Below are 14,258 nucleotides of genomic sequence, written 5' to 3' on the forward strand. Positions count from 1 at the left end.
GCATCGGTGTATCAGGCTAGGGCTCCTCTTTTTAGTTGAGGCCCTCCTTTCGCCCAATTATCCCTGCTACTAAATATGATCTTATACGGTTGGTTGAAATTGTATTCCGTCGGTATAAGGTCCGTTTTAATTTCAATCAGGTGATTTAGACATGGCTCTTTGAGGATCTCGAGGTGTCCTCTGAGGTTACCCTGCATCAACTTGAGTGAAGAAACTGTTTTCAGTGATAAGGCAATTAAGGCTGCCTCCTTTTGTATATATATGTGGAGCGGTGTGAGACCGAGTAGGGCTTCCAAAGCAGCCGTCGGACAGGATCTCATTGCACCCGTTATGTTAAGACATGCTAACCGCTGGATTTGTGCCAGCTGTTGTTGAGCTGTCTTATGTTTTGTTTTTGGCCACCAAACCAATGAGGCGTAGGCGACCATGGGTCTGATTATTGCTACGTAGGCCTAATGAGCCATTCGTGGTTTGAGACCCCAGTTCCTTCCTAGGAGCCTGCGGCAGATCTGGTTTGCCATGATGGCCTTTTTCCTCACCTTATCTAAGTGTGAGTTCCAGTTTAGTTTACTGTCAAGTATTACCCCTAGGTATTTAGTTTCTGTTTTGAGGTTAATAGTTCTGCTTTCAATGGAGGGTTCGATTTTATTGGGATTGATGCTGAGCCCATTGCTTCTACACCAAGTACTGGTGAGTAGTAGGGCTTTCTGCATTAGCTGAGTTATGATTGAATCATATTTACCTCGGATTGTGATTAAATATGATTCAATTCATTTTCATTCTCTTTTTGACACTTTTAAAATTATTTAAAATAATTGGTTACCACAGTTACTCATGGCTACTGCAATTTTTATCATTTCAAGAAATTTGAAGTAGTTAAACTTTAAAGTAATTTTTCTCGAAAATTCTCTTATGTAACCAACATTAATATTGACTGTACTAGATTCAAAAAAACATCCTCTTTCATATTCCATTAAAAATATAAAAATTTCGATGACGTCATTACTCACCAAAAAATTTAAATCTTTAGACATGTTTCAGGGATTTTTCCATAAACCGTTTATAATGATTTTATCGCCTATATACGTTATTTTACGAACACACTGTATGTATAAACCTATGCGAAGTTAGCCCCCAATTAGATAGGATTTTACATGTATAGTATTTTGATTATAAAAAGTGAACCACTGACCCGATTTTGATAAACAATGTCTCATTCAAAAGCTGAATCCTTAGCCAACACGAAAGTTGAAATGCCCGATTCGAAATCTCTTTCGATTTCCGTTAAAACGATAAAATAATGCGAAGGTACACGAAAATAACACAAAAATGACCTTTTTTAAGTGGTGATAACTCGTAAACGACGTACCGGATGTTCAAGATCTATACGTTATTCGATTCGTCATAGTTTCTTCTATCGAAATCACAAAATGCCCGATTTCAATTCTCTCCCTTTAACTTTGTACAGCCCTCGGAATGACACCGTGTTCGGCTCGTTGTTTATGCACGTATGAACTCCCGAAAGTGTAGCCGCCAATATAAAAAAATTAATTTCAGCCAACTCGACATATATTCTAAACAACTTCCTGTCAACTTCCAAACATCCCCTCCTTAATTTATTGTGTGAAGAAGGAATACTGGAGGTGAATAAACAAAAAATGTTTGGTTTTAAAACTCAACCTTTCAATAAAAAAATTACTCGTTTTCTCGAAACATTTCAAATAAAACTTACGTCATTTTACTAAAATAAATTTAACAACTTTTAAATAACTATAATCGAATTTCAATGTTAAACAATTCCTGCAAAAGAATTAGGTGCTCAACAAATAATTAAAACGAAGCAGCCAAGACGTTGGATTATGCATCATCTTTCTCTTGTTATAATCAAAATACTATACATGTAAAATCCTATGTAATTGGGTCACATATAAGGCATTTACTAATATAGAAAAGCACATTTACATTTAAATTAAAGAAAAGATGAGTTTATTTTAATGTTTCTACACCATCTGTTCATAAAATAAATTCTCAAATGATCAAAAAAAAGGAATGATTTATTCTTTGTATAAATCAAGGTTAAACAAAATTATTTACATTTTTAAACGATAATTGCCCTATTACTCCTCTACCCAACTTAAATCTGATCCCAATTAACCGTGAACCCTCTTAATTAATACATTACATGGTAAAATTTTGCATGCAAATCGCCCTCCCTTAAAATATACTCGTATAAGAAGATATTTTAGACCCTCAAAAGTTCGATGGACCGAGTAGAGGCCAGAATTAATGAAACGATGCTCTTAATACGACTTAATTTGAACAACGTACAGGGTGTTCGGATTAATAATTACCCGGTTTTTCTTTCGGAACCTCAGAACGTTTCAAGATTAATCGACTAGTTCGCGGGGCTGTTTTGCATATCGAGAATTTGGTCGAGACACGGCCGCGTATCGCATATAAAAAATCGACGTCGCATTTGTCCGTGGATCTTTGCGCAAAGAGGCTAACAGGAAATTCTTAAAATATATTGCACGCGACCAACAGATAGAGAGAGAAAGGTCTGTTTGTCCGGGAATTAATACCGTGAATCAACCAACAACGGCAGCAACGATGTCGCCGATGAAAAATGTTTCTTTAAATAGCACGTTAGATAGGCCGTCTGGTCGCGTGCATAAATTTGAATTTGAAATTGTCTTAGTTCTAGTTCCCTCTATTAAAATTAGATTATTATCCTGAAAAAGTCCTCAAGGGATTATTTTCAAGATAAGAAATGACATTTTTGAATTATGGTTCATTTTTAAAATTAATTTAATTTTAAAAGTGAAGAAGACATTAAAGATAATTTCAAATTTTAATTTACATAATTTTTTGCTGTTTATTTTAAAATATAATCAACGAAATCTTATGGAGTCTAAGTAATATCTTTATTCCCAGTGTATCCAGCAAAGAAGAGACAATTTGAACTAAACTCGTAGAACATTTCTCAAAAATTTCTCAAAAGACAAAAGAACTTAAGTTCAAAGTCGAAAGAGATCTGAGCTTTGTGGAGTTACGAATTTTGTTCGAAGTAAGCTTTCATCTTTTAACAACCACGTTTGTTCTAATGTGTCAGAGGCATTATTACCTTTTCTGAAAAATTTATCGTTTATCGAACGACATTCTCAAAACGCTTTGCCAAACTTTCCAAAGTACGAAGTTTGTACAGAAAGATGCTTTGCTTTTGACGAAGCGACTGATTTTGTTAAAGACCAAATGGGATATTCACTAAAAAGTGATTTCCGCCCACGCAGATTCTCCACAAGGATGTAATGTTCCCAGTTTGCTTGCCGTTTTCGAACTATGTGGTTCTCATCAGCACGACGATAAAGTCGTGGAATGACAGTTTTGCAGGGCGATGTTGCTCAAAGCATTTCTCAAAATTTTCTCATAAGACAAAAGAACTTAAGTTCAAAGTCGAAAGAGATCTGAGCTTTGTGGAGTTACGAATTTTGTTCGAAGTAAGCTTTCATCTTTTAACAACCACGTTTGTTCTAATGTGTCAGAGGCATTATTACCTTTTCTGAAAAATTTATCGTTTATCGAACGACATTCTCAAAACGCTTTGCCAAACTTTCCAAAGTACGAAGTTTGTACAGAAAGAGGCTTTGCTTTTGACGAAGCGACTGATTTTGTTGAAGACCAAATGGGATATTCACTAAAAAGTGATTTCCGCCCACGCAGATTCTCCACATGGATGTAATGTTCAAAGTTTGCTTGCCGTTTTCGAACTATCTGGTTCTCATCAGCACGATGATGAAGTTGTGTAACGAAAGCTTTGCAGGGCGATGTTGCTCAAAGCATTTCTCAAAATGTTCTCATAATACAAAGAACTGAAGTTCAAAGTCGAAAGAGATCTGAGTTTTGTGGAGTTACGAATTTTGCTCGAAGTAAGCTTTCATCTTTTAACAACCACGTTTGTCCTAATATGTTAGAGGTATTATTGCCTTTTGTGACAAATCTCCTTAGCTGAAGAGACTAATCTAAGTCGAAACACAATAATTCTGTCAAGTTTATCAAACGACATTCTCAAAACGCTTTGCCAAACTTTCCAAACTACGAAGTTTGTACAGAAAGAGGCTTTGCTTTTGACGAAGCGACTAATTTTGTTGAAGACCAAATGGGATATTCACTAAAAAGTGATTTCCGCCCACCCAGATTCTCCACAAGGATGTAATGTTCCCAGTTTGCTCGCCATTTTCGAACTATGTGGTTCTCATCAGCACGATGATGAAGTCGTGGAACAAAAGTATTGCAGGACGATGTTGTTCAAAGCATTTCTCAAAATTTTCTCATAAGACAAAGAACTGAAGCTCAAAGTCGAAAGAGATCTGAGTTTTGTGGAGTTATGAATTTTGCTAGAAGTAAGCTTTCATCTTTTAACAACCACGTTTGTCCTAATATGTTAGAGGTATTATTGCCTTTTGTGACAAATCTCCTTAGCTGAAGAGACTAATCTAAGTCGAAACACAATAATTCTGTCAAGTTTATCAAACGACATTCTCAAAACGCTTTGCCAAACTTTCTAAAGTACGAAGTTTGTACAGAAAGAGGCTTTGCTTTTGACGAAGCGACTGATTTTGTTGAAGACCAAATGGGATAGTCACTAAAAAGTGATTTCCGCCCACGCAGATTCTCCACATGGATGTAATGTTCAAAGTTTGCTTACCATTTTCGAACTATCTGGTTCTCATCAGCACGATGATGAAATCGTGGAACGAAAGTTTTACAGGGCGATGATGCTCAAAGCATTTCTCAAAATTTTCTCATAAGACAAAGAACTGAAGTTCAAAGTCGAAAGAGATCTGAGTTTTGTGGAGTTACGAATTTTGTTCGACATAAGCTTTCATTTTTTAACAACCACGTTTATCCTAAGGTGTCAGAGGCAACTCGAAATCTCTCTTAAAATCTTGATTAACGTGGTTCCTGACTAAGGAAATGCATTCCCGGTATCAGTCAGTATCAGTACTTGAACCGACACGATATTCACTACATGAAATGGTGAATAAATGCATTTTAAAAGTAATATTAATTGATATACAGGATGTTCAGAAATTGGCAGATAATCTACACGTCTTACACATTCTTTGTTCGATTCTAAAGCAAAAATCTTAATTGTAAAATGTTGTATCATGCTTCATACGTCTATAGGAGGTTCTCAAAGGTCGGATAATTTGTCCATAAATAATCATTAATATTCAATATCTGTTGATAAATAAGCTGTAATTTAGAATAAAAAACTAGTTTTTTTTGTTAAAGTTATTTTCTTTAGCTTTAAAGTTCGTTTTTAACATTTTTTCATTATCATATCTTCATGAAAAACATATTTGGCAACATATGTTCTGAGTTCATTCTGAACAGCCTGTATATTTAGTCAAATTAATTTGATTGCACTTGTGTTTAAAAAAATATCCTTAGAAACGTGTCTGAAAAAGAACCATCTTTTATTTTACATAATAAAGATAAAAACTCAACATTTGTGTGGTCGCATTATTTAAAGTCGAGTGGCTATAAAACTGTAAAATGTAAGAAATGCGGATTATCCTAAATCTACAAAAGTGGGTGGTTCTACAAAAGGCCTTCATACGCATTTATTAACAAAGCACAATTTGAAAGTACATTCAGCTGACCAAAATTTGTCTAGCGCTAGTCAAGAACATAATTGCAATCCCTATTCCTGACGTTGTTTCTCAGTAATACTTGCCTAAGGAGTTTTTAAGTCTTTGAAAAAACTTGAACTTTCAGTTCATTGTGTTTACACAAAGCTTATAATAATACTAATAATATGGCTTTATTTATAACATAATTTTTTTGAAGGACCGAATGGTTTTCGTGGTACTTTATATACAATCCTGGTGGCACATTAACTCACATAGACCTAATTTAAAACTTATCTGTTATGGTACATTAATCTGAGAGATCTCAAACTTGCAATATCAAAAAGCGCAGCATTAAGCTGATTAAAAAAACTTCCCTACATTCCAATCTTAATAAATTTATGCCATCAGTAGCAGTATTTCAACAATAAGAAATCCGTTGAGTGATTCTTTCATAGTTCTTGAAAGTTCTTAAGAGTTTGATCGATGACCCAAAACGTTGACTGCATTGTTCTATTCACCTCTCACATCTCATCTAATGGAATTTCAAACTAATAATTGACGAAAATGGTTCGTCGACGGTAAAATGAGCTTCTCTCTTTAGGTTGGGATCGAAAACTTCTAGGGGTATTTGAATATCTCTACCATCGCCCGCGTTTCGGTATTATTTAAAGATCAGAGACGTCACCGCTCCATTCTCGGCCACCGCCTAATTTGTATATTGAAATTTATTCCGAACCCGTGCACGAGATAAGATTGTTCCAGTATTCGAGATGAATATTTTTTTTATGCCCCGGCAAAACGTATAAAGCAGGAAGGGAAAATTTTAGTTTTTATTTTTGTAACCAGAATATTAAGGGAATATTCTTTTAAAAAAGTTAATGGGTTCTACGCCAGTTGAAAAATGGATATTAACCCCGTATGTGAAATGTTGTAATAAATGTGTGTAATCTGATTGGGGCGCTAATGGAGTTTTGTGTAAACAAATAGCTGATCCGTTAATTTTCAATTTTCTAACGTAGCAATTAAAACAATGCTAAAATTGCTTCCTGACGAGCGTAACGCCCTCCTAGGGCATTTGAAAAATATGTCGGCCCGTCCAGATTGATGCCTCCCAAGGAGATACAAATTACCATCGTATCTCATTCTCCTTCATACCGGATTCCGAACTTGGCAAAATAAATGCCCACGGTAAACAATTACTTGGGGTTGGCTATTTATCTTTTGCGAAATGTCAAATTTTCAACTAAATTTAAGCAGACAGTTTTAGTTTGTTCCCATAAAAATGAACATGCATCATTTTCTTCTTATAAGTTATGTAGCAATTAATTTTTTTAAAGACTTAAAAGAATATAAATAATAATATTTGATTTAAGAGTATAAAAGTTTGAGCCTATAAAATGTTAAAAATCTAAAGATAAATTTCGTACGACGTTTATGAAACCACCACGCTTAAATTAATTTACGACAGTGATAAATGAAGAATTTGCCGGAGTGGACGATGAGCGTTAGAAATACCAGTCGGGTTGGAAATTCAAATTTTATAGCAACGGAATTCAGATATCGGGAAAGGGTGAACGCTACTGGCTCCGCGGGGGTTTCAGATTCCCGGACGTTTTAATAATTTCTATGATCTTTCATCGTGTGTGGGCCTTCCCGTTTCATTTTCCACGGTTTACAAACCGTTATTTGCGTCTACAAAAGTTTCTCTCTGACAATTCGCCATGGTTTATTAACGACCTATCCAATAAAAGAAAACGAAAAAATCTAAATCTTTAAAAAAGATAACACAAGGGAGCTCGAAACCTTTAGATTTCTATAGATTCCTTGAGATTTATTCCTAATTAATTTAATTTAGTGCAGCGAAAAAAATTTAAAGACCCAATTAATACAATGTTTCTGTAAATAAGTTAGTTATCTTTAAGGATATCTAATAAGTTTTTAGATTTTTATCAGATGGTTGTGGTAACAGGATCTTTTTGCGTTTCAAAAAAATTGTTTTGGGACTTGCCGAAAACTGTAAAACAGAAGTTTTAGACGCCTCAAAGATTGCGATCAGTCAAAAGGGACCACCTAAAATCTTAAGATAAAAGCGAAAAAATAAATTTTCGTGTTTTTAAAACCCGTGTTAAATTCTTTCAAGTTTTATGTTTGCGGAGACATAAAAACTTAAATTCCTTTCTTAATTCTGACATTCGTTTATGCACGATTTGACAATTTCTTAAGACTACGTAATTTCCAAAAATCTTGTTTGGAATTCGAGAAAAGCGAGCAATTTTTAAACTCAACCGGATCTAATTAAATATAAATAATAACCCACTTCGGGCAAACGTTTCATAAAAAATAAACGATTTTTTAAATGTTTTCATTTCGTGCAATTACGAAGTGATTACAGTGCGGTTACTAAAAGAGGATAAAAACGACTAAAAGATACTAAACGAGACTAAAAGAGATTCGTGCCGACAAGACAACCTAGTAAGTACAGGAAGCGTATGTAAATTAATCGGCCAATTTTTATCGATAATCCGGAGGTCAAAGTGTTAAAGAATTGCCGGGATACGGTTAGTAATGAAATTCTTAATCGCCGCTAATTGTGCAGGTCTTAACGTAAGTCGCGAGAAGTCCCCTAAGGCTGAACCTGCCCAGTTAGCTGGATGATTGATAAGCGTGGATGAGGTACCGTTTTTTTGGATGGACGAAACGGTACTTTTTTAATGCGATCTGGTTTATTGAATATCCATCGCTCGGAATACTCAACTTCCTACCAACTTCTTCTGGGATAATATTATAATCCATTGCGTGAGGATGATGACAGTAATTAGGTTAACAATTTGAATTATTCAACAAAAAAATTAAAATATTTAAAAAACAATTCTGAATTTTTGAATCAATTGACTTTTATGAATCAAATACTTAATATCTTCAAGATATAATGAATAGAGACCTCGGCTACGATTATATACCAAAATTATAAAGGTTAATCTTTGAAAAGTGTAATATACAGTAACCAAGGTCATTTACGACCGAGACGTTACAATCGAGACCGTCAAACGTAAATTACGATTAAGCTGTGCACGAAATAGTATCTAATACTTAATATCGTCAAGATATAATGAACAGAGCAGGTTATAAATAGACTGCCTCGGCCACGATTATCTACCAAAATTATGAAGGGTTACCTTTCAAAAGTGTAATATACAGTAACTAAAATTTTCGAGAAAAATCATCTTAAAGTTTCATGATTTCCATTCAATTGAGATAAAAAAATAGCAGTAGCTATGCGTAACCATGGCAAGCAACTGTTTCAGGTATCAAAAATTAATCATTGTCTTAATAAAATATCTAAAACGACTGGTTGCCATGGCTACTGCTATTTTCTTACCTCAAATGAATGGAAAATCATGAAACTTTAAGGCAATTTTTCCCGAAAATTTTCTTATGTAACTAATATTAATTTTAGCTGTACCAAATTCTGAAAATAATCCTCTTTCATATTTCGTAATAAAAATGGGAGATTCCTATTTGAAAGAAATAGCGATGACGTCACAACTAGCTTAAAAATGGAGGAAAAAATTTTAAATCTATTCCAAAAAATTTATATCCTTAGACCCGTCTCAGCGATTTTTTTATAAACCGTTTTTAATTATTTTAACGAATTTATCTGTTACTTTTGGGAAGCACTGTATAATAACCAAGGTCATTTACGACCGAGACGTTACAATCGAGACTGTCAAACGTAAATTGCGATTAAACTACACACCAAATACCATCTAATGCTTAATATCGTCAAGATATAATGAATAGAGCAGGTTATAAATAGGCTGCCTCGGCCGCAAGCGACCTCGGCTACGATTATCTACTAAAATTATGAAGGTTTAAATTTAAAAAGTGTAATATACAGTAACCAACATTTTCGCGAAAAATCATCTTAAAGTTTCATGATTTTATATTCATTTGAGATAAAAAAATAGCAGTAGCTATACGTAACCATGGCAACCAACTGTTTCAGGTATCAAAAATTAATCAGTATATTAATGAAATATCTAAAACACTGCTACTACTATTTTACTACCTCAAATGAATGGAAAATCATGAAACTTTAAGGCAATTTTCCTCGAAAATTTTCTTATGCAGTTAATATTAATTTTGGCTGTACTAAATTAAGAAAAAAATCCTCTCTCATATTCCGTAATAAAAATGGGGGATTCCTATTTGAAAGAAATAGCGATGACGTCATAACTAGCTTAAAAATGGAGGAAAAAATTTAAAATCTATCTCAAAAAATTTAAATCCTGAAACAAGTCTCAGCGATTTTTTTATAAACCGTTTTTAAATCTTTTAACGAATTTATCCGTTACTATTGGGAAGCACTGTATAATAACCAAGGTCATTTACGACCGAGACGTTACAATCGAGACTGTCAAACGTAAATTGCGATTAAACTACACACCAAATACCATCTAATGCTTAATATCGTCAAGATATAATGAATAGAGCAGGTTATAAATAGACTGCCTCGGCCGCAAGCGACCTCGGCTACGATTATACAGGGTGGTTCAGTTTTTAATCGGGAAACTTTACTAGGACGTAGTACTTGCCAAAATAACACAAGTTTTTTATATAAACATAGGGTCGCAACTCTTTTGTTTTCGAGCTATGAGCGATCAAAGTTGAGCTAAAAATTTACATTTTATTATTTATTTCGGCTATAAGTAAACCGAAAAATTTGAAATTTGGTATGTATTTACTACTGGTTAACATCTTGTTTTCTAGCATACCTTAAGCTTCCCTAGCGCCCTCTAAGGGGATGAAATTCACCACCCCACATAAAAAAATATTGGTTATAAAGCTCATTCTTTAATGGTACTTTTTTGTCTCTTTAGTTTTTTTTCCTAAAATTGATAGTTTTTGTGTAAAAAAATGGAATGTCGTGCCATGTACCGCCATGCTTAGCTAAAATTACTCTAAAAGTTGGCTTTGATTTTCAAAAAACAATTTATGTTTGTATTGAGACGAGCTGTTAGTTACGTTAAATCCTCTTAATTGTTGACAATTATTGAAAATATTTCTTGATTGTTATTAAGTAAAAGTATCATTATTTTTTTATTGTTGATCATTGTTTAAAAAACTACGAAAAATTGATCATGCCACGATTATTTTCGACAGAAGAATACGCAGACATTCATTTTATTTATGGTTTTTGTGATGGAAATGCGGAAGCGGCATCTAGAGAATACGCTAGAAGGTTTCCTAATAGAAGATGTCCTGATCCTCAGGTATTTATCAATACACATCAACGTTTTCGACAATATGGTTTAAATACCCAGCAAGTACGAAATAATCAAAATAACAGAAACCAAAGAGCAATTTTAAACCTTTTTGATAATGACAGCACATTAAGCAGTCGCATAGCTGCTAGACTACTTCAAGCTCAAAATTTACGAGTCTCAAGAAGTACAATTTTACGAACTCTGAAGAAGGACCACAGGAAACCCTATCGTTTTCAACCTGTACAAAATTTAAGACCTGAAGATGGTCCTAAAAGAGTAACTTTCTGTAGGTGGTTTGTACAGTCTGTTGAACGTGACCAAAATTTTTGTAAGAAGATTTTGTGGACAGATGAAGCCACGTTTACAAGAAGGGGTGTCGTAAATTACCATAACTTACATAGTTGGGAGCATGAAAATCCCCATGCAATACGTCCAAAAACCTACCAAACAGAGTTTAGTTTTAATGTGTGGATGGGTGTCATTAATAATAACCTCTGTGGGCCTTATTTTTTACCACCTCGTTTGAACGCAACGATGTTTTTAAATTTTTTGCAAAACGATTTGGTGGAATGTTTATCGGACGTTCCTCTAGGTGATCTGGAGCAACATTGGCTTCAGATGGATGGGGCACCATCGCATTACAGCGCTAACGTACGTGCATGGTGTAACGCACGTTATGGACATAGACGGATAGGACGACTAGGTCCTGTCAATTATCAAGAGGCAAACCGAGGTCCCGTTGCCTGGCCACCAAGGTCTCCTGATCTTAACGTTTTAGATTTTTTTGTGTGGGGCTATATGAAAAATCTAGTTTACGCCGCTCCAATAAACACTCGGGAAGAACTGTTGGGAAAAATAAAAGACGCTGCTAACACTTTAAGGAACAATCCGTTTCAAATATTAGCAGCAGTTAATTCTGTTGTTACAAGATGCCAAAAATGCATTGATAACAATGGCATGCATTTTGAACAATTTTTAAATTAATTGTGTTTATTTTTGTAATGAGTTTTTTTGATAAATTTGTTTCATTTTGATTCTTAATTAGTTTTCTGTTTGTTTTTTAACATTTTTCTCTTGTAATTTCCATTTTTTTAGTATACTATTTAATTTATTATTAAATGTTACTTATCTTTTGAATGATTATTTTAACTTAAATTTAATTAAATTTTTTATTACTTTAATGAGAAAACAAGTCAAGAGACGAAATCGTAAATAATTTGTGTTATTGTGTTAGCCCAAAATCCTGGTAAGTTTACATCTTCCATAGCCAACTTAAAATTTTGTTTTTTATTTGTAGGTAGCGCTTTGCCGCGCAATGTAACATATTTTATTTTTTTACGCAAAAACTATCAATTTTAAGAGAAAAACTAAAGAGACAAAAAAGAACCACTAAAGAATGAGCTGTACAACCCATATTTTTCTATGTTAATATTGCATTGCGTTAAAAAGTTCTTCTAAAAAGAACCAAGGGGGTGGTGAATTTCATCCCCTTAGAGGGCGCTAGGGAAGCTTAAGGTATGCTAGAAAACAAGATGTTAACCTGTAGTAAATACATACCAAATTTCAAATTCTTCGGTTTACTTATAGCCGAAATAAATAATAAAATGTAAATTTTTAGCTCAACTTTGATCGCTCATAGCTCGAAAACAAAAGAGTTGCGACCCTATGTTTATATAAAAAAATTGTGTTATTTTGGCAAGTACTACGTCCTAGTAAAGTTTCCCGATTAAAAACTGAACCACCCTGTATATCAAAATTATAAAGGTTTACCTTCGAAAAGTGTAATATACAGTAACCAAGGTCATTTACGACCGAGACATTACAATCGAGACCGTCAAACTTAAATTGCAATTAAGTTGCGTACCAAGTACTATATAATGCTTAATATCTTCAAGGTATAATGAATAGAGCACGTTTTAATAATACTGCCTCGGCCGCAGGCGACCTCGGCTACGATTATATATCAAAATTATAAAGGTTTACCTTCGAAAAGTGTAATATACAGTAACCAAGGTCATTTAGGACCGAGACGTTACAATCGAGACCAAAAAGCATAAATTGCGATTAAGCTACCCACTAAATACTATGTCTATTTGGGAAGTATAATATACAGGGTGCCCATTATGTATGGAATATAGTATATATCTTGGTAGGTATTAACTTTATAAAAAAACATTTTATACAAATGTTGTTTAGTATTATATTTGTCATAATAAGACAGCATTGAATTGTTTTTATTTCAAAAAACAAATGAGCAACGAATAACACTTGAAGTTTTTTAAATGGCAATGTACCCTTTTGTTAGGCTCATTTGATAGAGATTTTTTTTCTCTTTATAATGACGTAAAATTTTGGTACCCTTATATCAGAAAACTTTTGACTAATTTAATTAATAACATTAATCTAGATATCCGAGATCGTCAAGTACCTCGAAGTACCTGGAATTATTGGGGATGTACACTAATTTTTCGTTTATTTAATAAAAATAGGAAAAAGTAAATACTTTTTGTGAGAAATATTAAAAATACTTAATTTATTTCAAAAAAGTAAAAAATAAACAAATGTTTCATCTTCAGTACTTGAAATAATTACAAAAGGATGGAAAAATTTTAAAATATGTTGGAAATAGGAATGAGGTTTGCTTTCTTTCTTAAAATACTAAATATTTCTAAAAAAATTTTTTACAAAATCAAAACAAATAAAATCCTTTAAATTTCTTGGAAATTAACTTATCAATAATAAGTTAATATATTAATGTTTAATAATAATTAAGTATTTTTAATATTTCTCACAAAAAGTATTTACTTTTTCCTATTTTTATTATTTAATTTTTGAGAAATATGGAGAATTTCATCCCTTTTTCGTTTATTTGTTTTACTTTGTATGGAAATTTAATTTACGGTAATAATTTGGGGTACTTGACGATCTCGGATATCTAGATTAATGTTGTTGATACATTTTTATTAATAAACAATTTTTACATTTTTTTCAAAAATTTTCCGTTGTAAAGGTACAAAAATTTTATGTCATCGTAAAGAGAAAAGTAATCTCTATCAAATCAGCCTAACGAAAGGTTAGTTACTCATTTGTTTTCTAAATTAAAAAGAATTGAATGCAGGCTTATTATGGCAAATAAAATATTAAACAACTTTTGTATAAAATGTTTTTTCATAAAGTCAGCATTTACCGAGATATATACTATATTCCATACATAATGGGCACCCTGTATAATAACCAAGGTCATTTACGACCGACACGTTACAATCGAGACCGTCAAACGTAAATTGCGATTAAGTTGCACACCAAGTACTATATAATGCTTAATATCTTCAAGATATAATGAATAGAGCAGGGT

The sequence above is a fragment of the Onthophagus taurus genome, chromosome 11 (genome assembly GCF_036711975.1).
Source record: "Onthophagus taurus isolate NC chromosome 11, IU_Otau_3.0, whole genome shotgun sequence".
NCBI lineage: Eukaryota > Metazoa > Arthropoda > Insecta > Coleoptera > Scarabaeidae > Onthophagus > Onthophagus taurus.